At 43.4% G+C, this 22,666-nt stretch overlaps 1 protein-coding gene across 5 annotated transcripts in view; it reads left to right on the top strand.

Annotated features, from left to right (window-relative positions):
- The window catches only part of PEAK1 (pseudopodium enriched atypical kinase 1), a 100,392-nt gene that overhangs the window by 7,884 nt on the left and 69,842 nt on the right, over window positions 1–22,666 (top strand). The window contains exon 1 of one of the 5 annotated variants that reach the window (XM_053273131.1): window positions 7,060–7,148. The exons of the other annotated variants lie outside the window; for them this stretch is intronic. The gene's annotated coding sequence lies outside the window, so the exon portion shown is untranslated. Of the gene's footprint in view, window positions 1–7,059; window positions 7,149–22,666 lie in introns of those variants that run through there. 5 annotated transcript variants of the gene reach the window in all.

The raw sequence follows: 22,666 nt of genomic DNA, 5'->3' as shown, positions 1-22,666 counted from the left end.
TGTCTGCTTGTGGTTGTGTTCCTTAGTGTTTGTCTTCGTTTGGATTCGTATTTCCCCTGTTGTGTTTTGGCGCTTATAATGGAATTAGCTCACATGGGAGACATGTTAAAGGGCTCTTTATCGGAGGGTCCTCTGTCTGATACTCCCAGAGATATCCCTAATGTTCCTTCGGGAGCAGGGGACGGCGGAAATCATTTCAATGATTCTGAACTCTCAAAACCGATTGAGGTAGAGAGAAATGGTGCCGGGCAACCACGAGCGGTATTGACTAAGCCCTTAAAGGCACTTAAGAAATCTAAGCACCTTAAAGACGCTGATGGCGCTAAGAGGAAGAAGAAGGCAAAAAAGGGCGACTCCAAAAAAGCTCCTCTCAGTGTAAGGCTTCAGATACGAGCCGTTAGGAGCCAGCAGCGGGAGAAGGCGACCTCTCTCATTCCCGCCGAAACTGCGCCCGCCATTTTAACCGCTCCTTTACCTACCGTTTTGCCCGGGCAGTCTGCCTTATTGACTGAAATGGCGGCTACTGAAACGGCCGTTGAGGGAGGAAAAAACCGAGCAGATGTGAGCGTCTCTCCGGCAAAAGCCTCCGGCGATCCCCGGAATGCCGCTATGGGCACAGGCGGGGAGTTCAAGGCAGCCTTATCGGGAAATGACGGGGCGGGGGGAATTTCCCTACCCGCTGTCGGCCCTAACGGAGAGCCTTTGTCATCTAAGGAGCTCTCCTGGTTAAGCTCATTCATAGAGCGACATTGCAGGGCAGTGGTTTCCCCCCTCTTGGAGCAGGCAGGCGCGCCCCAGCAGACAGGCGCTTCTCAGGGGCTTACCGGGCATTCGATCACTTTGGCTCCTCCTGCCTCGCAACGTAAGGGCCGTCGGCCGTCCTTTTCGTCTTCCCCTGGGTCCAGCCCGGTCAGGCAAGCTATCCCGGTGGGGGAACGGGTCTGGCTGGCCAGAGAATTAAGAAAACGCAGGCAACAAGGTCCCTTTGACCTGTCTTCATCTGAGGAGGAGGACATTCGGGGGCAGGCTGTCAGTTTAACCAAACGCTCACGCCTGGATGCAAACACTGCGCGAGTACAGCGCAAGGGCACAGAGATCATCCCTAATCCAGAGGCCAGGGGAGTGACCCAGCCAACAGGGCAGGCAGATATCTCCCTATCGTGCCCACAGGCTGCCCAGCATTTTCCAGACGCGACAGGCTCGGGTTCGAGTTCAGCCACCTCTGACAAGGAAGAGGGTGAACTCTCAGACGAACAGACGCCCACGGACAAACCCTCTACAACTAGGTTATTTGCTATGACTGAGTTTGAAGTGCTTCTGGCCAAAGCCAAGAGGGCTATTAAGGACGTATCTAAGGAAACGTCCCCTAACCCTACGCCTGGGTTGGATCAGGAGGTTTTTCCATCCACGTCCTCCTGTCAGGCCACGGTCCCCTTCCCTGCTTTATTTAAGGAAGTAATGTTGGCAGAATGGGGGGTGCCAGTGGCCTCTAAACCCGCTCTCTATTTTCCTAAAAAGCTGTACAATTTACCATCTGATGTTATGTCTCTGTTGGCAGTTCCTGTCGTCGATGCCCCAGTGGCTCAACTGGTGACTGGCGCTTTGGTTAACAAGGAGGGCGAGGAGTTCCTCAGGTCTCCGGAAGAAAAGAAAACGGATCATCTCCTGAAGAAAAGTCATGAGGCCTCGGCGACCGTTATTAGAGCGGCAGCCACTAACTCTGTGTTCGCAAGGGCCACCATATTGTGGACCAAGGAATTGGCCAAACTTGTTCCCCCTGAAAATAAAAAACTCAGACAGGGTCTGAACAAGATTGCCAGGGCATCTGCCCTTATGGCTGACTCTAGTCTGGACTGCTTGCAGCATGCGTCCAGATCAATGGCTGCTAGTGTGGCGGTTAGAAGGGGGCTATGGCTGCGACATTGGAGAGTCGATTCTAAGTCAAAATCCACATTGGCGGCTACTCCTTTCCGTGGGGCAAAATTGTTCGGGGAAGCGTTGGAGCCGGTTCTAGTAGAGACGCGTGACAAGAAAAAGGCGATGCCTGTGGGGCGTGGGGATGTTAGGAGACCCTTTCGGACGGGCTCGGGTTTTCAGTATTCCTTTCGCCCCTACAGATCCTTCAACCGCCCTGGTTCAGCCGGAGTCCGAGACGGCTTCAGAGACAGAGAGTTCCGGGGATCTCAGTACAGACACCCTTGGCGCCAATCCTGGAATACCAAAACCAGAGGATCAGGCCGTAAGACGGGGTTCTATGGAACTTCTCAGGAACACCGGAACCGTAAGCAATGACTCCTTACCGGTCGGAGGCAGGTTGCTGGCCTTCGCACATGTATGGAGGAACACCACTTCAGATCAGTGGGTGTTAAATACAGTTTCCCAGGGTTATGTCATAGACTTTCTTTCTTTTCCCCCCGACTCCTTTTTCCAAACACCAGTATCCAAGAATCCCCAAAAGCGATTACTTATGTCAGAGGCCATCAGCCATTTGCTGAAGATCCAGGCCATAGAACCTGTTCCGGCGTCCCAAGGGTCAGATGGTGTGTTTTCACTTCTCTTCCTCGTCCCAAAAAAGGACGATTCCTGGAGGGCGATTCTGGACCTAAAAAGGCTGAATCGGTACGTGCGAAGGCGGCATTTCCGCATGGAGTCTTTCCGCACCATCAAGTCGGCCATACAGCCAGGGGATTGGCTTGCCTCCCTGGATCTGTCAGAAGCATACCTGCACGTACCGATTCACCCGTCCTCTCGTCGTTTTCTGAGATTTGCATACGGTCACCAGCTGTTCCAGTACAGGGCCCTTCCGTTTGGCCTGTCGTCGGCGCCAAGGGTTTTTACAAAACTGATGGTGTCAGTCATCGCTCACCTCAGGGTACGAGGTGTACACGCATACCCGTATCTCGACGACATTCTGATTCGTTCAGCTTCACACATTCAAGCAACAAGGGACGTGCACCTTTCGGTTCAGGTCCTGCAGGACCATGGGTTTGTGCTCAATGTCAGCAAGAGCCATCTTTTTCCCTCCCAAAGACTGGTACACCTAGGGGCTCTCTTCGATACAAGGAAGGCGTTGGTCAGGCTTCCGGCAGAGAGGAGGGAAAAAATTCATCAGGCTCTTTCTCCCTGTCTGCATTCATCAAGAGTTGCCTTGATGCACTTGGCTCGCATTCTGGGTTTAATGATCGCCTGCCTGGAATGCGTGCCGTGGGCGAGGTGGCATTCCAGGCCTCTACAGTGGCTGATTCTCCCATATCAGGAAGCCATTATAGAAAGGAAGAACAGGTGGGTAAAGCTCCCTCACAAGGTTCGGGACTCCTTCAACTGGTGGACTTCTGCGGCCCTGCAACGGGGTCTTCAGTTGGACACGCCGGAAAGGGTCATAGTGACAACAGATGCCAGTCTCACCGGTTGGGGGGCTCATTGCAGCTCTCACCAGGCTCAGGGCAGGTGGACAGCAGACGACCTGAAGCACAATATCAACTGGCTGGAGTTGAAGGCAGTCCGTCTGGCGTTCTGGCAGTTCCGGTACCTTCTGGAGGACCGACACGTCCTTGTGCGGACCGACAATATTACCACCAAGGCGCACATAAATCATCAAGGCGGTACTCGGTCCAGGTCTCTCATGAGGGAGACGAATCGCCTGTTCCTTTGGGTGGAAAAACACCTCAGATCAGTGCAAGCGGAGCATCTTTCAGGGGTCCTAAACTGCCAAGCGGACTGGCTGAGCCGGCAGTTCCTGGATCCTTCGGAATGGTCCCTCCATCAGGATGTATTCGAGACGTTAACGCAAAAATGGGGCCAGCCGGTAGCAGACATGTTTGCCTCTCCCCAAAACGCAAAGGTCCCGAGATTTTATTCAAGACACCTCTGCCGCCAAGCAGAACAAGTGGACGCCCTGGTCTCCAGGTGGCCAAAAGGGCTTCTGTACGCCTTTCCCCCCATGACGATCCTGGGGGCAGTAATCAGGAAACTGATAGTCGAAAAGGCAGAGGTAGTCCTGATAGCCCCTTTCTGGCCGAGGAGACCATGGTTTTCCGACCTACTGTCTCTATCCACCCAAAAACCGTGGCCTCTCCCGCTGAGGCAGGACCTGTTAAACCAGGGTCCCAATTATCACCCAGACCCGGATTGGCTCTGCCTCCACGCCTGGAGGTTGAGCGCCAGAGGCTGATTGAAAAGGGCTACTCCATCCGAGTCCAGGACATCATTCTGGCAGCTCGTCGTCCCTCCACGACAAAGATCTACCAGATGACGTGGTCGGTTTTCTGCTCCTGGGCGCGTAGGTCTGGAGTTGAGCCTTTAAAAGCAGGTGTCCGGGACGTATTGGGTTTCCTACAGGCGGGAGTAGAACAGGGTCTCCGTCCAGGTACTCTGCGCCGCCAAATCTCCGCATTAGCTTCCGTGCTAAACATTTCTTGGGGCGAATCCTCCCAGCTACATCCGGACATTCGCAGGTTTCTGAGGGGGGCGGTCAACCTCTTTCCCCCGCCAATCCACAGGTTTCCCACCTGGGATTTAAATAAGGTTCTTAGGGCACTAACAAGAGCCCCTTTCGAGCCATTGCGCTCAATATCTTTAAAACTTCTGTCTTTCAAGACTTTGTTCTTAGTCGCTATTACATCCACCAGGCGAGTCTCAGAGCTCGCAGCCCTTTCAATTAGAGATGAGCTTTGCATTTTTCAGAAGGAAGCAGTAGTTTTAAGACTAGATCCTACCTTCTTACCGAAGGTGAATTCCATTTTTCATCGCAGTCAAGACATAGTGTTACCGTCCTTTTGTCCGAGGCCAACACATCCTAAGGAAAAGGCCTGGCACACCTTGGATGTGCGGAGGGCCCTCAGGGTCTATATTAAAAGGACACGGGACTTTAGAAAGTCAGATTCCCTTTTTGTCTCCTTCCTGCCTTCCACCTTGGGCTCCAGGGCTTCTAAGGAATGCTTGGGACGCTGGCTGAGAGGTGCTATCGCATTGGCGTATGAGTCCTTGCAGTTGCCGGCCCCTCGGAACGTCACAGCACACTCTACCAGGAGTGCGGCTACTTCAGCAGCATTTTCCGCCAGGGTGCCCCTGGATCAAATTTGTAAGGCGGCCACCTGGTCGTCGGAATCTCCATTTGTCAAACATTATAAAATTCCGTCCTTTTATGAGCCTCAGGCAGCGGCTGCCCGTACAATTTTACAAAGGGTTGTTTGATCATCCGCTTCCCACCCTCTCTGAGCTGAGCTTGGGTATGTCCCATCATTCACGGATGCCCTCCCCATAACCAGGAAAAAGAAACATTGGTAGACTTACCGTGAAGGGTTCTTTTTCTGGTATGGGGAGGGCATCCGGCCCACCCGCGGATGCGGAAGGGAGGTTCATGGGGTGGTGGAGCAACTCCTAGGGCGCTAGAAGATGGTATCCCTTTATTACTCCGACTTTTCCCTTCTATTCTCACCTGCGGCTATACACCTCTGTCTTTATCTATCTTCATTTCCATTTTCTGGGGTCCAGGTTCCGGTTAAAAGTTTAGGTTTTAATACGTTCTCCTAGTGAGTTGAAAAATAAATAAATGAATAAATCTAAGGAGTCAGCATACCGTGGTTTTTACTCCCTACGCTCCGAATGACCAGAACTGGGTGACAGGGGGCAGATACCAGGGAGTAGATGTGTTGCTCGTTTTTCATTGGCCCTGTCTCGGAGCATGCAGTGATTGACGACCCATCATTCACGGATGCCCTCCCCATACCAGAAAAAGAACCCTTCACGGTAAGTCTACCAATGTTTCTTTCTTTTACTTATTCATCGATTCTAGGCTTAAGCCACGGTTGAGTTTTTATGCTGGGATCTGCACACTTTTCAGTTGCACATGTGTTATCCAAGAGGAGCATAGATCAGCAGGATGACGGGGAGGAGAGGCTATCATTCATATGGTTTTTGAACTCCAACACATATTTCCCTTGAAATTTAGTATTCCTACTTGTACCTCAAGCAGTCTTTTCAGAAAGTCTTAAAGGAAGGAGAATTTCACATCCTTCCTAAGCTGTTCTTATAGTTCAGAAATTCTTTCGAATGATTAACCTGAGTTCAAATCACGGAAGTTCAGTGTAACGTGTAGTTTGATCTTAAGGGCATGTTTGCACATTATTCTCTCTGAGAAACTGAGAGTAGGACATTGGTTGAATGTAAAGGTAAAGTTGTGCCATAGTGTCGAGTCCTGGCAACTTGTTTACATTGATAGACTTGCTGAAGTGGAATGTTCCAGTTAAGAGCTCAGTTGAATTTGGTGGGTACAAGCCAGCCAAAGTTCAGCACTTCTAAGTACCACCTAGAGCTGTGCATATGCTTAAATCTCTTCCATTGAAATATATGAGTGAATGCATTCAATGCAATAGGTATGACCCAGCTACATTTAAAACACGTGCAAAACTGGATGGCTCATGCCCATTTGAATTTATCCCACTCATAACAGTATACTTCTTGTAATTTTTAAAGTATAAAAATTACTTTAAAAAATTGTAATTTTTTGCAAAATTGGGAGATGTAGAAACATATCAGACATAAGATTAAAACCAAGATATGACATAGATAGGTACTTGGTTTTAGTTAGAATTTTGCCTGCAAAAGAATAAAAATTATTGCTGCTCTCTTTTTTCCACAGGATTGCTTGGGATTAATGGCATGTCAGGGCAAGCCTCTTAGAATCTAAAGAGTAGTGTGTTCCTCTTGGGAGCAAGCCTTTACTGTAAAACACTTCCTGTAACTGTCACAACAAGTTGTATTAATTATTGTGCCTTATTAACTCTTAATAGCAGTAAACTATAAAATGTATCTCTGTTTTCTCGATTAACATTTTAAAATTCATAAATAATATATCAGTATTTCAAGAACTTGGTGTGGTGGTGGTGATGGTTGGAATTCCATAGATGTTGGGTTTGTATATCTTCGTAATATCTTCTAAGCTTTGCTTTTTCCCCACTATGAGGAATTAATAAGGTGCACAACCATATGGAATGTTGTTCTGTAGCATTTAAAGCACCTGTTCCTACTCGTAGATGCTGCTAGTAACCGTTGCCATGCAAAACGGTCTGCAACATCTTGCAGATTTAAGGTGAAAATGCTAAATGCTTAGATGTGGATTTTTCACCCTTGAAGGATCTTTAGTTATGGTAAGTTTGTGCTGCATCACATATCAGTGTGCTTGGTTTTCTGTTTTATGTAATGCGAGGGGCATTTGATCATTTCTCTGGTGTGTGTAGTGCTTTCAGCAAAGGCAGAGAAGCTAGTTATGTTTCTTATTAGTACTGATATTTACATGGTAGGCAGTGAGGGGAAAATCTTTAACAATGTGCTACAAATTGATGGTGTAATGCTAAAATGACAGGATTGCATATATTTGACAGTAAACAGCACATGTTTTATTTTGGTAAGAATATTGCATGTGAGAATATTACATTTCTGTTCTCTTTCATAAGATGGACTTTATTGTTGGCTTTCACCGATGAAAACTATACATAATGAATAGCGCAGAATAAGAGAGATGAAGAGAAATTTTATACCAAGTAGGGCAACTGGAGGAACACTGAATTGAATTATGTTACTGTAGATAGGGTGCACAAGATCTATGGTCAGAATGTCCTGCATGTTGTGTGCTGATTATATCTTGGGAAAAATATCTGTTGTGAAATAACTGTGATTTAACATCCCTTTATCAGATTTTTTTCCCTTTTGGCCAGGACAGAAATGCACAATCGTGAGAGATGAAATATTAATATGTGAATATTGCAATAATCAGGACAAATCAGAAAAAGCACTAATGTATAACTTAATTTTGAGATGAGGTTGCATTCAGAATCGGGCAAGTCATTCAATGCTATCTTTCCTTGAATTGGATTTCTACAGTTGAAGATCTTATTGGTTATCTAACCCTATCTACATGCAAACTTGAAATGTCTTGGATTATATGTACTAAAGGGTTGAACAAAAATCTGTGATGTGCTAGTGGAAGAACATATCCATGTAATGAAGTAATATCTTTAACACTAAGCAATATTTGGGTGGAGGTATTATAATTTCACCCAGTGTCACTGACATGTTGCTTGCTACCATTTGCTTTCTCATTTAGATTAAATAGCTAGCACAAAGGAAAGGAGGAGAAAGTCTATTAAAAGATAAGAAAGTAGAGTTAGTGTAAGGAGAGCAGAGGCAGCACATAATCAAATGTCTGAGTCATGGATGAATGATTTATTGAGCTACTGAAATGATTAGAAATAAGTATTGGCAGATAAGCAGCAAGCCTCCACTTCTCAAAATCACAATACTGTTGCCTTCTGGGGCACTCATGTAAAGAAATCGTGTGCATATAAAGTAATGGGAAACATGCATTCAAGGCAATCTTTTTTGCAATGGTAAATTGGTATACTTTGAAATAAGTTAGTATACATAATATTGGGATCCTAAAATAGTATATTTTTCTGTTTTCATGTACATAAAACTGTGCCAGTTGTGATAGAAACCATATCACTTGAAGTAATCAAGATCTTAAATGGTATAGTTGGAAAAACACCCTCTCAGCTTTACGTTGTGGTTGAATGTGTTATTGAGTTAATGTAATTCATTCATATATCTTTGAGGAAAAGGGGAGGAATCCATATGACCTCAATCCATGTGATGCTTAGCATCTGCATCATTCAGAAATCTTCAGTTGTCATCACGGTGCATTGATTTAAATCAAATTGTCTCTATTACAGTCAAGGACCAGTCAAAAGATTACAGATTTATTTATTTATTTAGATTTTTTTACCGCCCTTCAGAAAATGGCTGAGGACGGTTTACACAGAGAAATAATAAAGAAATAAGATGGATCCCTGTCCCCAAAGGGCTCACAATCTAAAAAGAAACATAAGATAGACACCAGCAACAGTCGCTGGAGGTACTGTGCTGAGAGTGGTTAGGGCCAGTTACTCTCCCCCTGCTAAATAAAGAGAACTGCCATGTTAAAAGGTGCCTCTTTGCCAGGTTAGCAAGGGTTTAAATCAAGGTGATGGAAACAAAAGAATTATTTAGATACTTCTTAGATAAAAGAGCATAGAAACTGGTAGGTAGAATCATAAATATTTCGAATAGACTGGAACTAATCACAGATATGAAGTAGTCACTAGGCATCAAACAGGAGTAAGAAGTCACCCAGATGGATCAGTCAATGACACACCTTGTGGTCACTTGCCATTCCCTGACCCCCAGAATCAAGCCATAATATCTGAACTATATGACTACTGACAAAAGATAGTTTATTTGTCATTCATTCTGTACAAAGAAAAGCATCCTTTCATAAATTCAGTTTTTAATAATTTAAAATGAAATTTGCAATTAATGTTAACACACAAGATCTTTTTTTAAAGATGAACTTATGTCTGTAACTTCATAGTCTTAAGGATATCCACAATGCAGTATTCTTTAGGAATTTTGGGGATCTTTTAATAGGTAATCAAAAGTTACCTTAATTCTCTTTATTTTGGCAGGATTTTTTGTTTAATGCCAATTCAGGACAAGAAAACTCAGACCATAAAAAGCAGATTAGCTGAGAATTATATTGTATAGTGTTTATATTAAACCCTTTATATTATATTGAATTATATTGTACATGATGACAAGCTTTAAAACCTGACAATGTCAGTACTAGGCCACAGGCACAAGAAACAAATTTCAGGCAAGCATAGTTATATTTATGAATTGTACAAGCATATTGTTAAAACTGTAGTCATCAGTGATATAGCAGTTTCCTACCGTCGGATAAAGCTGATGGTATTTGTCAGAATGAGATGACTTGGTAAAGAGAGGTAACAGTTTTTTTGTTGGTTGTATGGGTTTCTCATGCCCACGCAGGAACTTTTCACCAATAAGGAGCTTCCACGTGTCTGGGAAAACTACTAAAGGGCACAGGCAAGATAAATGCTTGCTCTCCCAGGGCTGATCCAGGACAGTTCTCCATGACTGCCAGTATTAAAATCTTTGTGTCATAGTTTGAAGGGCTGGAATAGGTATACAGCATGTACATTAATCCCTGATCTGCTCGTTTGCTGCCACCAGTAAACCCTGTTTCAAAGCTAAAGCATGGTAGTGCAACTTGAAGGATAATTACTGTGTTTATAGAAGTCCCTCATATCCCCCTCTTTCACACCTTGAGCCCAGAACAGGGTTGATTTGATTTAAATCAAATCCTTTTTAAATCGCTTCACAGAATGACTCAACTTTAATGTTATTAAATCACAATTTGAATTACTAGTCTTCTATTTGATCAACATTTTCTAGTAAAAGTATATTCATGTTGTCTATTATAACCTTAATACATATTCAGAGATAGATGTGGTTTTCATTTTTAGAAGGTAGGTGCACACATTACACAGCAATTCTAAAAAAAAATCAGATTACTTTTCTTCAAAAAATGGGATTATTTCTGTTTTCAAAGGAGCACTTCTCATAATGCTTTTTCATTTAGGCAACTAGGCCTTGCATTTCTTTGTTGTGCTATGTGCATTTTGCATGCATGCATGCATAATGAAGTTTAATGAACTTCATTAAACTATTCCCAAATGGGATCTCTTTTACAGCCTAATGCCGTGTTAGGTGTTTTCCGTCTACTATGGAGGAGACATTCAGGAAAAGTTTCCTCAGGACTGCATGAATATGTTCTGTTCAATTTATCCCTGCTAACTGAGTAAAGAGACACCTTTTAAAAGTGGTGATTCTCTTATATTTATCAGGGGGAGAGCAACTGGCCCTATCCAACCCCAGCACAGTGTCCTTCCAGGACGCTGTGAGCCCTTTGGGGACAGGGGGCCATCTTATTTATGTATTTTTTAATGTAAACTGCTTTGAGAGCTTTGGTTGAAAAGCGGTATATAAATATTCGTAGTTCATTCACTTTTGGTTTCACTTTGTGTTCCCCTCCTGTATCCCCTGTATTTATATACTCCTCCTCCTTGCTCAGATCTACTCCATTCCTCCCAAATCCTCTATTTATCCATTTATTGATCTTCTTTAGGCTCCTTCAGAGGTGAGTTTAAAGGCTCTTCATACCCGTGAGAGGTGGGGCGAAGGGGGAGGAAGTTGCCACCATGTCACTTAACCCTGGCCCCATTGCTCACGGCTGCAGGGCTTGTCTAAGGTGGGAACAGCCCTCTCTGTGATGGCGGACGGACCTGTGATTGCAAGGGTGAACAAATGCTCATCCTTCTCCCTCTTCAGACCCATGAGTGATAGGGTGTGAGGATGAGTGACTCAGTGGGGGCGGGACTTCCTCCCCTTTTGCCCTGTCGCGCATGGTACAGTGAACACATCTGATTGTCTTTGCATTGGGGGGGGGGTGACCGTGTGTGTGTGCTGCATGTACACCACCTGTAGAATGAGATTGATTAGGTTTGTTACCTCTCATCCTTCTTAACATGTCCATTTATCATTATTATTATTATTATTATTAGTCATATCATCTTTGACCTAGGTTTGTCTTTTAATAAATTTGTTTGTTTGTTTTAAATCTGATTTAATCTGATTTAAATTAAAACCTGATTGTAAAAATCCATTTTTCTCACCTAGAAACCGTTCAAATTTCTCAGATCACCCCTTAAATACTATACAAGATCTTAGGGATGTGCCCAAAGCATGGTTCGAGCACTTTTAGGGGAAGAGCAGATGCTTTCCTGCTCTCTACCACCCCTTCCAGCTTCCCGATGGCTTGGCATGCATCCCCAAAAGCCCTGCGTGCCATCAGCATGCACATGGCATTTGCACATGCGCAGGTGTCATTTGTGTGGTCAGTGGCATGTGGGGCTTTGGGGGATGTGTGCCACCTCAGCAGGAAGCTGGGAGGGGCTGCAGGGAGCAGGTAAGCACCTGCTTTCCTTACAGTTACCTTTCTAATTCCCCTAAAAGTGCACAAACCGCACTTCGGGCACATCCCTACCAGATCTGTATTATGTAAAGGCAGTCAGAGCACACAATTATTTATTTTCTATCCTGCTCTTCCTCCAGGAAATCCGGGGTGATGGACATTGTTATCCCCCTTTATGGGCATTTGCCTTGGCATTCTTGAATGAGCTGCCCCCACCTCTCTTAGAGGGTCCCTGTCTTTTCACTCAGAGGTTATGCCTGTGTCAGTCAGGAGTGGCTGAGACAATTGATCATATGTTGCTTCACTGTTTATTTTCTAGAGATATTCAGGTAGCACTTTTGTCGCCTATTTTGTCTAGATTCCCAGGTAGGTCATTGGCCTTTTATGTGCGTCTCCTTTTGTCTGACAGTGATATTTATTTTTTATTTTATTTTTTATTTTTACATTTTATATCCCGCTCTTCCTCCAAAGAGCCGAGAGCGGGGTACTACATACTTAGGTTTCTCCTCACAACAACCCTGTGAACTAGGTTAGGCTGAGAGAGAAGTGACTGGCCCAGAGTCACCCAGCTAGCATCATGGCTGACTGGGGATTTGAACTTGGGACTCCTGGTCCTAGTCCAGCACTCTAGCCACTACACCACACTGGCTCTTTGTTTCCACCAAGGTGGCAAAATTTTGCCACATTGCAAGCTGTGTAAGGAAGCAATTGGTAAAATCATGAGTGTTAGCTGTAGTATATATTGTTAATGGTGTTCTGTAAGAAAGTACTGGGAGAATCATGATTGCTGGAGGGTACTACTTATCTGTTGTGCTGTGTTTTTTGTCTGCTCTGTGACCGAAATAAAGATTCCATTTTCCCCCTTTATCCTCACAGCAACCTCGAGAATCAGTTTAGGCTGAGAGATATTGGGCAGCACCATTGAAATCAATGAGACAAGCTCATAATGACAAGCCCCATTAATTTAAATGGGACTTAGCTGTGATTGAGTTTGAATATTGCCCAGTAACTGTCTCAAGGCCACCCAGTACATTTCGTGGTTGAGTGGGGTTTTCAATCTGGATTTCTTTGGTCCTAGTCCAATGGTCTAACTAGTACACCACATAGGACAAACTGTCCCTTGAGCAAAAGATCATGAGAACTTTAAACAAATGTTCTGATTAAAATGTATCTCATGTACATTCTTCTGCATGGGGAATAAGACACTAAATGTACACTCGGCTACAGCTTAACTATGGCATTTGCTTACACTCTGGGCTACCTCAGTATAAGAGTGTACTTGTCTGTAGTTGGTCAGGATTTCATCCAGTGCTTGAGGCATGGCATGGCTGATTTAAGCTTTAATTCCAGCAACCCAGCATGGGTGCATTTGGTCAGTGACATTCCAGCCCAGTCAAAGACCCAATTGTTTTTTGAGACAATAAAGGCCAGAGGTGAGATTGATGACATCATTTCTAGCCAATCACAACCCTTCTTTTTCAGACTATTTTAGAGGTATATGATATAACTTCATTTCCTGCCAGAACTCACAGCTAGTAAAGCTACATATCTAACAAAGAAACTAATTTTAAAAACTAGGTAGCAAGGGCTTAAAATTTGTTTCCAAATTTGGGCAAGGCCTGTGAACAGTGGAGTAACTCTTGAAGGGGTTGAACAGAAGTCATCTGGCATCAGCGACTGGGTGGATAGAAAGGGCCAGGCATTTTGGAGTCTGTCAGTGCCCACAAGAGAGACCATAGTTGAATCAACATCTGTTTAGAAAGTGGAGCAGGCCTGCTGAATCCCTAAGCTCTGTTTATCAGCTGAGAGCTGGAAGGAATTTAAATGCACAGATTCCTAGTACTAAAACCATTCACTCCGTGTGTGCCCCCATAAGCTCACAGCAGAAAATTCCAGATATTGATTTTAAAAATCAATATTGTGTTTAAAAAAAAGTCAATGGAATAAAAATAATTGAAAGCTCTGCATCAATAAAGAGTCTAATGGAAAAAAATGTCTTGACTGACCACCTAAAAATCTCAAGGTAATAAAAGAGCATCAGTTGAAGTGCAGTATGTGTTCTTTGCAATCTATGTACCAGATAAAGTAGAATAGTACCTTAAAATTGCCAGAGCTGCTAACTAAGTTGGCATCTAGAGTTAAATAGTTGTTGCTCTTTAGCATCCTGTAGTTTATTCTAGCCAGTAGAGGAGAAAATGAGGGAGAATTTCTCAAGGGAAATTCTCGAGGGAGGGAACTTGGAACCTAGATATTCTTCCTAGAGTGGTTCCATCCCTTAAGGGGAATATATTACAGTGCTCACACATGTAGTCTCCCATTGATATGCAACCAGGGTGGACTCTGCTTAGCTAAGGGGATAAATCATGCTAGCTACCACAAGACCAGCTCTCTCAACCAGACCAGCTTTAAAAAAAGCATTTGAAGATATGAAGCTGCCTTTTACGGAATCTGGCCGTTGGACCTTCTAGGTCACTGTTGTGTGACCTAGGCCTGCAGCATTTCTCCAGAATTTTTCAAGCAGGGTTCTTTCCCAGGCCTACTTGGAATTGCCAGGGACTGAACCTGGGGCCTTCTGCATGCAAGGATGTGCCCTACTATTGAACCAAATTCTTCTTTTCTTTTCACAACATTGTTTTAGTCCTGTGTAGACTTGAAATGCTAGGAATATTGCTGAAACAAACTATGAAAAGGAAATTTTCACAGAACTCCCACATCACCCAGCATTGGGTCTCAACCTACCATTTGGGAGTTACAGCTGTGATGCATAAAACTACAATGTTTATATTGTACATATTAGAAGGAATTACCAAGATGTCATTTAAAATTTCTCAAACTAGGTACAATATGTTATCCTTTATTTCTTTCCAGAAAATAGGTGACATTATTTTTCCTTTCTGTCAAAACCATTACACATATGTTTTGGATATTAGCCTGTCAAGGATCTTTTGAGGAAAGGAAATCAAATTTAGGTTGTTTGAAATGATAGTTTTTAGACTGGGCTTCTCTGCTACTTGCTGTTTAAAATAATTTGAGGAAGAGAGTAAACACTGAACAGACAATAGAAGTGTTTATAGATGGTTTAAGCCCTCAGCCATTGCATTAATCAGTGCTGAGTTACAGCCTTTGTGTTGTAAATTAATTTCCTTTGAGATGGTGTTCCTCCTTTGGAGCTATATTTACAGTAATTTATCTCTTTACGTTTCCCATTATTGCAGTAGATCAATTTGCTCAATCAGTAGTAAAGCTGGATTGCTACAGTAAGCAAGACATGATGGCCCCTTTGTGGATTTGATTTCAAATTCATTTACACTTCCTATGAATGCTACAGAAATGGCTTTCTTAACCGTTGACCATTATTGGGAAGCATCCTGTACATGCTGCATCCACCTGGTAAGTGATGCATAAGGTGAACAATACCATTACAGTCAGCTGAAGCATTTACTGAAAAGGCTCATAAAGTCTACGAACGTCCCCCATTCAGTTACTGGGCAAGCTCATCCTTCTGCAATTAAAATGTGTGTTCATGGATTCCAGCAGAGTTACCTGTGAGTGAAAGTTGAGATGAGATGAAGGACTGATGTCAGTTTCACTCTGTAGTTTGAAAATAAACCATTCAAAGCTATTATTGGTAGCAGTATAGGGCTGCAGCCAATATTTCACTTTGGTGGGATGTTTTCTGGCTAGATCTTACTAATGTTCTTTTAAAATCTGTCTCTTGGGGCCGAAGTAGATGTTTGGCTACATGCCTTATAAAGAGGGACTTCTGCTTTTACGCATGACTCTTATTTAGCCAAAAGCAGCTGTGAAGCAGCCTGATCGTGATCAGGATCACAGTGCTGGGAAGGGGCTGGATTTCCCACAGTGCTGGGAATTCGTCTCCCTTGCACTGTTTACCTGCAGGCACCACCCCCCATGGTTTGCTACATGAGGCTGCTTCAGGGGAGGGAGGTGAAAATGCATCAGGAGTTAGCCTTCCCAGGTGCCATTGGTCCCAATAGGGATCTCTTCTCCCCACTGCCAGTCTGGTTGCTTTTTTTGCATAATAAGAAGCCCTTCCATTTTTAAGAATGCATCTTAACAATTGGTTTAGTCAAACATCTAGTTTGTCCCTGCAGCACCTTTTTTTGACTTGCTTTAACGTCAACATTTCCTTTTTTGCAAATAAGATCAGAATTGTTGAACCTGACCTTGTGGGGGGTTTTATAGGAAGATAATGTTTGTGGGATGCTGTGTTAAGACTATGTAACATTTTGCAATGAAACCAAGACACAGGATAAATTGACACAGTTTGTGTATTTTTTACTTCATTAAGTTGCATTGGCTCCTCGGTTACGTTACCTAAAGATCTTCTCTAAACAAATCTGATTACCCTTTGGTTTCCAATCAATTTACATTGCATAGAGATCTGCCTCTCTTCAATTGATACAACCTAATAAAGAGGCTCTAAATATATATTTGTATTTTGGGGTCAGTGATTTACACATGCAGTCAGGACCAATGAACTGTGAAATCAGTTATTATATCTTATTGACATTGCCTTGAAGTGCTGCTTTGACAACTTTAGAAATGCCATTCTCTGTGCTATGTTTGCAAAGCATGTCTTGCTTCATATACCAAGGAAACTTGTTAGCTACCACTGGAGCTGCAATTGCTGTTGGAATGGCAAAATATCATTTAGAATCATTTTGCTGAGGCTTCATTCACTTTCTGCTGGAAAGGGTTTATGGCTTATGACTGAAGAATGGACAGTAGAAGTCAGCTGTCTTTGTAGTTTTGCACGTTTTGGGCTTGTTCACGTTGGTCTAGGGCAGGGGTTCCCAACCTGTGGTACTCCAGATGATCCTGAACTATAATTCCTATCATACACAGCTGCAATAAATTGTGGCTGAGGGTGATGGGAGTTGTATTTCAGCAATATCTGGAGAGCACCCTGTCCACCAAGTATGTTCAATGTGTGGGTATGAGAGGCCCAGGGTGGGAGGCATGCACGCACAAAAGAAGGCAGTGGCAGTCTTGCTCATCTGCTAGATAGGGCCTGCCTCAAAAACTCTGACCTAATCTTGCGAAGTTCTATATGGTTAGAGTTGGACTAGGACCAGGGAGTCCCGTGTTAAAGATGCACCTGTTCCCGCACGCTTTTAACTGGAATTAGTTTTAGTTTTTTAACTTGTTTTATGAGATGGTTTTTATTGTGTTCTGTGGATTTTTAATCTGTGTTTAAATTTTGTACATCACCTAGAGATGTATGTATCAGGCGGTATAAAATATAATAGATTATAAATAAATTCTCAGCCATGAAACCCGGTGAGTGACTCGGGGCCAGTCACTTCTCTCAGCCTAACCTACCTCACAGGGTTGTTGTAAGCATAAACATAACCATGTGCATGGCTCTGGGCTCCTTGGGGGAAGAGTAGACTATAAATGAAAAAAAAAATCAATTAAAAAAATTCAGTCTTGTAAAGTGAACCAGACAACTTTGTTAGTTTCCATATGGCTGCAGGAATTGGGTGGAAAGCAGAAACTAGATTTCAAGCTGATCATGCTTTTGACAATGGTTTTAGCAGCACTGTCCTAGGAGAACATTTTAAAGGAACACATTATCTAGCATTTTAGAAGCACTTGTGACTTCAGAGCTGCAGAGCTTTTCAAATGCAGGTGGTAGGAAACAAAATGTGGCTTCTATTTCTGTCTCTTTGGAGGGAAATAGCTTCTATTTTTGTCACTTTGGATGGACAGTCTTGGTTGTATATAATCTTTTTGTTAAATTATTTGAGAGGCATATGTATGCTCGTGCCCATTTGCAGTAATTCTGAGCATATGTCTTTTCTCTAACCTTCTGTATTGTTGAGCAGTGCAGATAAGATTTATTTTCAAAAAATGTATTATAACTTCTTGTTTTAAAAAATCTAGTGTATAATTAGATATAAATGTAATGGAGAGCAGTGGTCTAACTTGGTATCAGGCAGCTTCATATCTTCAAAAGTCAGCAAAGTAGGCATCAGTTGAGTCTCCCTGAGGAATGCATTCCACAGTTGGGCAACTAAGAGGATCCCAGTAGCCACCTAACTCATCACAGATAGCAGTTGGACCTAGAAAAGGTCCTCAGGTGATATCTGTGTACAGGCAGATAGACATGTTAAAGCCTTTTAAAATAATAATTAAGCCAGAACCCTTAGCTGTCTTAAACAAATGGAGCTGGATCCTCCTTTTTCTGGTAAAAGAATGAAACGGGGAGGTTGGGGAGGAGACACTTGTCTCCTGAAGTCAGGTATGATCAGCATGGCACAATAGGTCATGCATTGTATCTATTTTTGTGTGCGTTCTAGTCTACTCAGAGCCTGGCATGTCATCGCAAGTGCTTGAATCCAGGCAACAGCATCCTACTGTATATCTTACCTGCACCAACCAAGGGCCCCACCTGGTGATTTTGTACCTCTATTTTATGCCCTCAGAGGTGCATCTAAGTTATTTTTGGAGCCTGGACCGAAAGGCCTTTGGATGCCACCCACCCTTGCAAATTAAGCGTCGTCATGCTCCGCTGGGCAACCACACCACCCGGGACAGACTAAAGAGGATTCAGGGGTCCCCAGGGGCTGTGGAGGCCCTGCACCTTGGCCCTAAAGTCCAGGGGTAAGAGCGCCTCTGTATGCCTTATAACTTCATGGCCTCTGCAGTGTGTTCTGGTTCTCAGGTTGTAAATGCTTATTACTCCGCTATTCAAAAGTCATTCTTGATCTCAAGGAAAAACACTGTTCCATCCAGAAACTCCCAGCACTTTCTGGAAAATTGTTTTTGAGTAAGTGGTTTCTGTTTAGTGTCCTTGTATGTGTACAGAGAACCATTTAGACATGAGGTAATTTCACAGTTGCCTCCTAAGTCTCTGAGTTAATATAATCCTGTAGTGCAAGACAGGCTTTTTATTTAGTTGCAAACCAGTATGTTTTGTTGTAGCAACCAATTAGTATGCACTCTTGTTCAGGAAATGTGTGAATTACAGCATGGGAACCTGGTTTAGATCAAAGTAATTTAAATCAGCTCTGCTCAGAAATTCTTGCAACTCTATAAAAGTTGAGAGCAGAGTGTGGGGAGGATGGCTAACCAGGTGTGCTCTTAAAGGTAAAGGGAAACGAGGCCATCTATGGAGTACAGTGAGTCCAAGCTCTCAGTCATGTGAGATGTCCATGCAATGATTTTTTGTTCGTTTAACAATAAAAGAGGATGTGTTTGAAAGTCATTGTGGTTCTGTGGCTAATTTAATGCCAAGGCTGGCAAGCACTGGGGCAGAACTGGCCCCTTTAAAGATCCTTGATATGAGAACTGCTGTGCTGCTACGAACAGTCACTTACCTGTGGGGTCCAGGAAAAAAGAGCCAGGAGATCTCATGAGAATTTACTTATTCCAGCCTTGGGTAGGGACTAGGATTCCATTTATGAAGAGGGAATAGAAAAACAGAGAAGATGGCCCCAAAATATGATGAATACATTAAAAAAGATATCTCCCCTGGCTCACTAATGGCAGGCAACCCAGCTTGGACCAGATGGGAAAGGAGGAGCAGCTTTAACCCCCTCCCATTTGTGCCGAGGCCAATACAACTGGAATGATGTACCTAAAAAAGCCAAGAAATTATTTCTATATTATTTTTCTACATGTGAGGAGAGAAGACGATGAGCTGTGAAGTATAATCACATTGTTGCAGCATTCTTGCTATAAGAGGGTTGCGTATTCACAGTTCTAGTATAGTTGCGTTGTATGATGGTCTAGTATTCCCAGTTCATATAATGCTTCTGTGTAGTGCAGGGATAGGCAACCGTGGCTCTGCAGATGTTGTAGAACTGCAACTCCCATTGTGGCTGGGGGTGGTGGGCGTTGTAGTTCAACAACATCTGGAGAGCCAAGATTGCCTGCCTCTGGTATAATGCTTCAGTTGCTCAAAGCATTCTGTATATACTGTATTATATAGTCATGTAAAGCTGGCCTGTATTTTTGGTAGCTTGCCTAAGGCTACCTAGTACGTGATTAAGGTGATGTTTCAACTGGGGCTTCCCAGCTCACACACTAATGCCTGTTAAATCAATGAGTGCCCTTTACTCATTTGTTCTCCTAGCTACAAGGGTATTTGTGAGGATATTTTCTGTCTAACACACCTTGTTTGCACTGTTCTTGGCCAGAAATTTGACTAACTAATTGATCTGCTGCCTTTTTGTATTGTAGACGACATATGAATGCTTTTCTGAGCAGAACAATATGGTTTGTGAACCATAAAACAATTAAGCAATGTAGTCAGAAAACTGAGGTTAGCTCTGTTCTGATAGACTTCTCAGTAGGCAGCCAAACATACTTTTAAGTCATAAAGCTATAGTATTCTCACATACCTAGCAAAAATGTTCTTGTGTGTACTAAATAGTTTTCTGTAATACATCAGGGAGCTGAATCATAAGATTCAACATTTGATGAAGCCAGAATACAGCACTATGAGTTTTTAAAACCACTGTTGTGGTGAGCCTCTGTTAAAGGATGCAAATACTTGTTTTGTTTTGTTTTTTTAAAAGACACTAAAATAGGATGTGATCTGCAGAGCCTGATATATTATCATTCAAGATTAAGGATTTAGTCTTAAGAGATTTTGGTTCAGGAAATAACACTTACATAAGAATCTAAACAACTGCAAAGAAAAAACTATTACTTTGCTAAAGGTTTGTAGGATTTGTTTGTTGGAGTCGCGCACAAAAATTGCTCCCTCAGTTGTGGTTAAGCTGTTATAAAGGCTTAAGCAGAATGTGATTTCTGTATCCGTGCAAGTAGTAAGAATGGATTTGCGGGGGGGGGAGGGTGTGTGCTGTTTTTCAAAGAACCCTAATTATTTATATCTTGTATAGATTTTAAGAGGTTCAGTTCCATTTTGGTCTGTGCTCTCTTCATTCGAGTCATCATGTGAAAAATATAATAGTTAACACTGTAACTGAAGAGGAAGTTAATCCCAGTGCTGGGGGTGGTGTGGTGGGAGAGAATAACCAAAGCACATCATTCCTGTGCATCTTTGTCTTGCCAGGAAACAGTTCATTGTACATTTTGCTCATTGCTTCAACGTTTCACATGAGAGAGTGTGAATTTTGTTGGGGAACAAACACATGCACACCTTCCCTCTAAGGTATTCGCATGTGTGCACTCACCCACTTTTTGATGTCTACTCAGTTAATTTTAGATCCCGCTCAGGTTGAATCAGGAGGGCCCCACTCTGAATGCATGTGTGCACACTGCCTTGTTACTGCTGCCCAGAACAAAACTCATTCCGCACACAGATGAAAAAATTAGAGGCAACACTGATGCACACTCACGTGAATTATGGATTTCTGATCAGCTGGCTCTGTGCTGCCCTTCCTCCCACATACTGTTGTCCCTCAATCATTGAGCACATCAGACAACTATTCTCCCCTCTACCCATGGGTCTCCTCTATTATTGGATGCTGATAAAGTAATATGTTGCCATAAGAATAGATTTTCCTTTCTCCGTTACTTGAATCATAATACATGCAACCCTCAGGGACATCTTTCCAAGAGGCACAATGGACTTCAAAGGGAAGGGGAGATCAGCAAAAATTGTGCCTGCCTCGTAGCACCAGAGCAGTGTTGGTTTGGACTTTGGCCTGTTACAGTGGGGGAGGAGGGTTACCCCTTAAGGGGTCTTGTAGGTTATAAAACCGGCAGTTTCCCAAGGAAGTCACAACCATAGGTTTAAAAGTCCAAATAAAAATCCAAAGTAGAGGTTAGATATGATGCATGGGTACTCCCAAATTGCACAGCCCACAAGCTGTTCACGTTTCTAGACCGTCTACTTTACTTCTGCTATATTGTGACTGAATGCCTGCTACTCTTGAGGAAGGTGGGGGAAGCAGTGTGGCGATGGGAAATCTGTTTAGCAGAGGAGGTCAGTGGAAAGATCCGGTGAGGGCTGGGAAGAGTGAGTGAAAGGGGTCAGGGCCCGAACTGGCCAAGAGAGGGGAAGTTCAGGGAGAGATGGAAGATTAGCCTGATCAGGAGAACCAGCTAGAGACTCAGAGAGGGAGAGACAAACCCCAGGATGAGTTTGGGTAATGAGGGAAAGAGGAGTTGACCAGGGAACTAGCAAAAGACTGAGAGGCAAAGTGGGAAAACCAAGAGTTCAAGGATGGAGAGAAAGAGTAGAGATGATCAGAAGGATCAGTGGAAGAGCGAGAGGGTGACCAAGTTTGGGTCAAGAGAAAAGGAGCAGCCGATCCAAAGAACTGGCAGGAGGGAACTGGGAGTGGGAAGGAGGGAAAATCTGACAGTATTCAGGACAGGAGAGAGAAGAGAGAGGAAAGAAGCCTAAGCAAATTCAGGTAAGGAAAGGGGGCACAAGCCAGTCTGGAGATCTGGCAAGGCCAGAGATAGAGAGGGAGAGAAAGGGTTAAAAGCAAACAGGAGATTAAATCGAGGAAATTGACTAGAAGGGAAACAGCTTTTTTGGCTAAACAGGGAGGCTTATTGCTCTTCATTGTAAGGGCGGATCTGAGGGTTGGGTTATGCAAGTGACAAGAGAATCGGGAAATGAAATCTGAAGTGGTCCCTGAGCTTACTGGGAACCACCACTGGGAGAATGAAAGATGGTTCTAAAGTTCTGAGGGTTCAGACTGATGGAGACAACAGGGGGAAGGGAAGATGTATGGCTACAGTCATCTGTACCAAAAGGGATAACCTGAAGGTACCCTCGGCTGGAAAAACTGACTAAAATTCACTCTTCTTGGACGTATGTTCCAAGTTCTATTTACACTGTGCCTT

Source organism: Hemicordylus capensis, chromosome 10 (genome assembly GCF_027244095.1).
Source record: "Hemicordylus capensis ecotype Gifberg chromosome 10, rHemCap1.1.pri, whole genome shotgun sequence".
Classification (NCBI taxonomy): Eukaryota; Metazoa; Chordata; class Lepidosauria; order Squamata; family Cordylidae; genus Hemicordylus; species Hemicordylus capensis.
The sequence above is the reverse complement of the archived record's forward strand: the minus strand, read 5'-3'. Positions and strand labels throughout refer to the sequence as shown.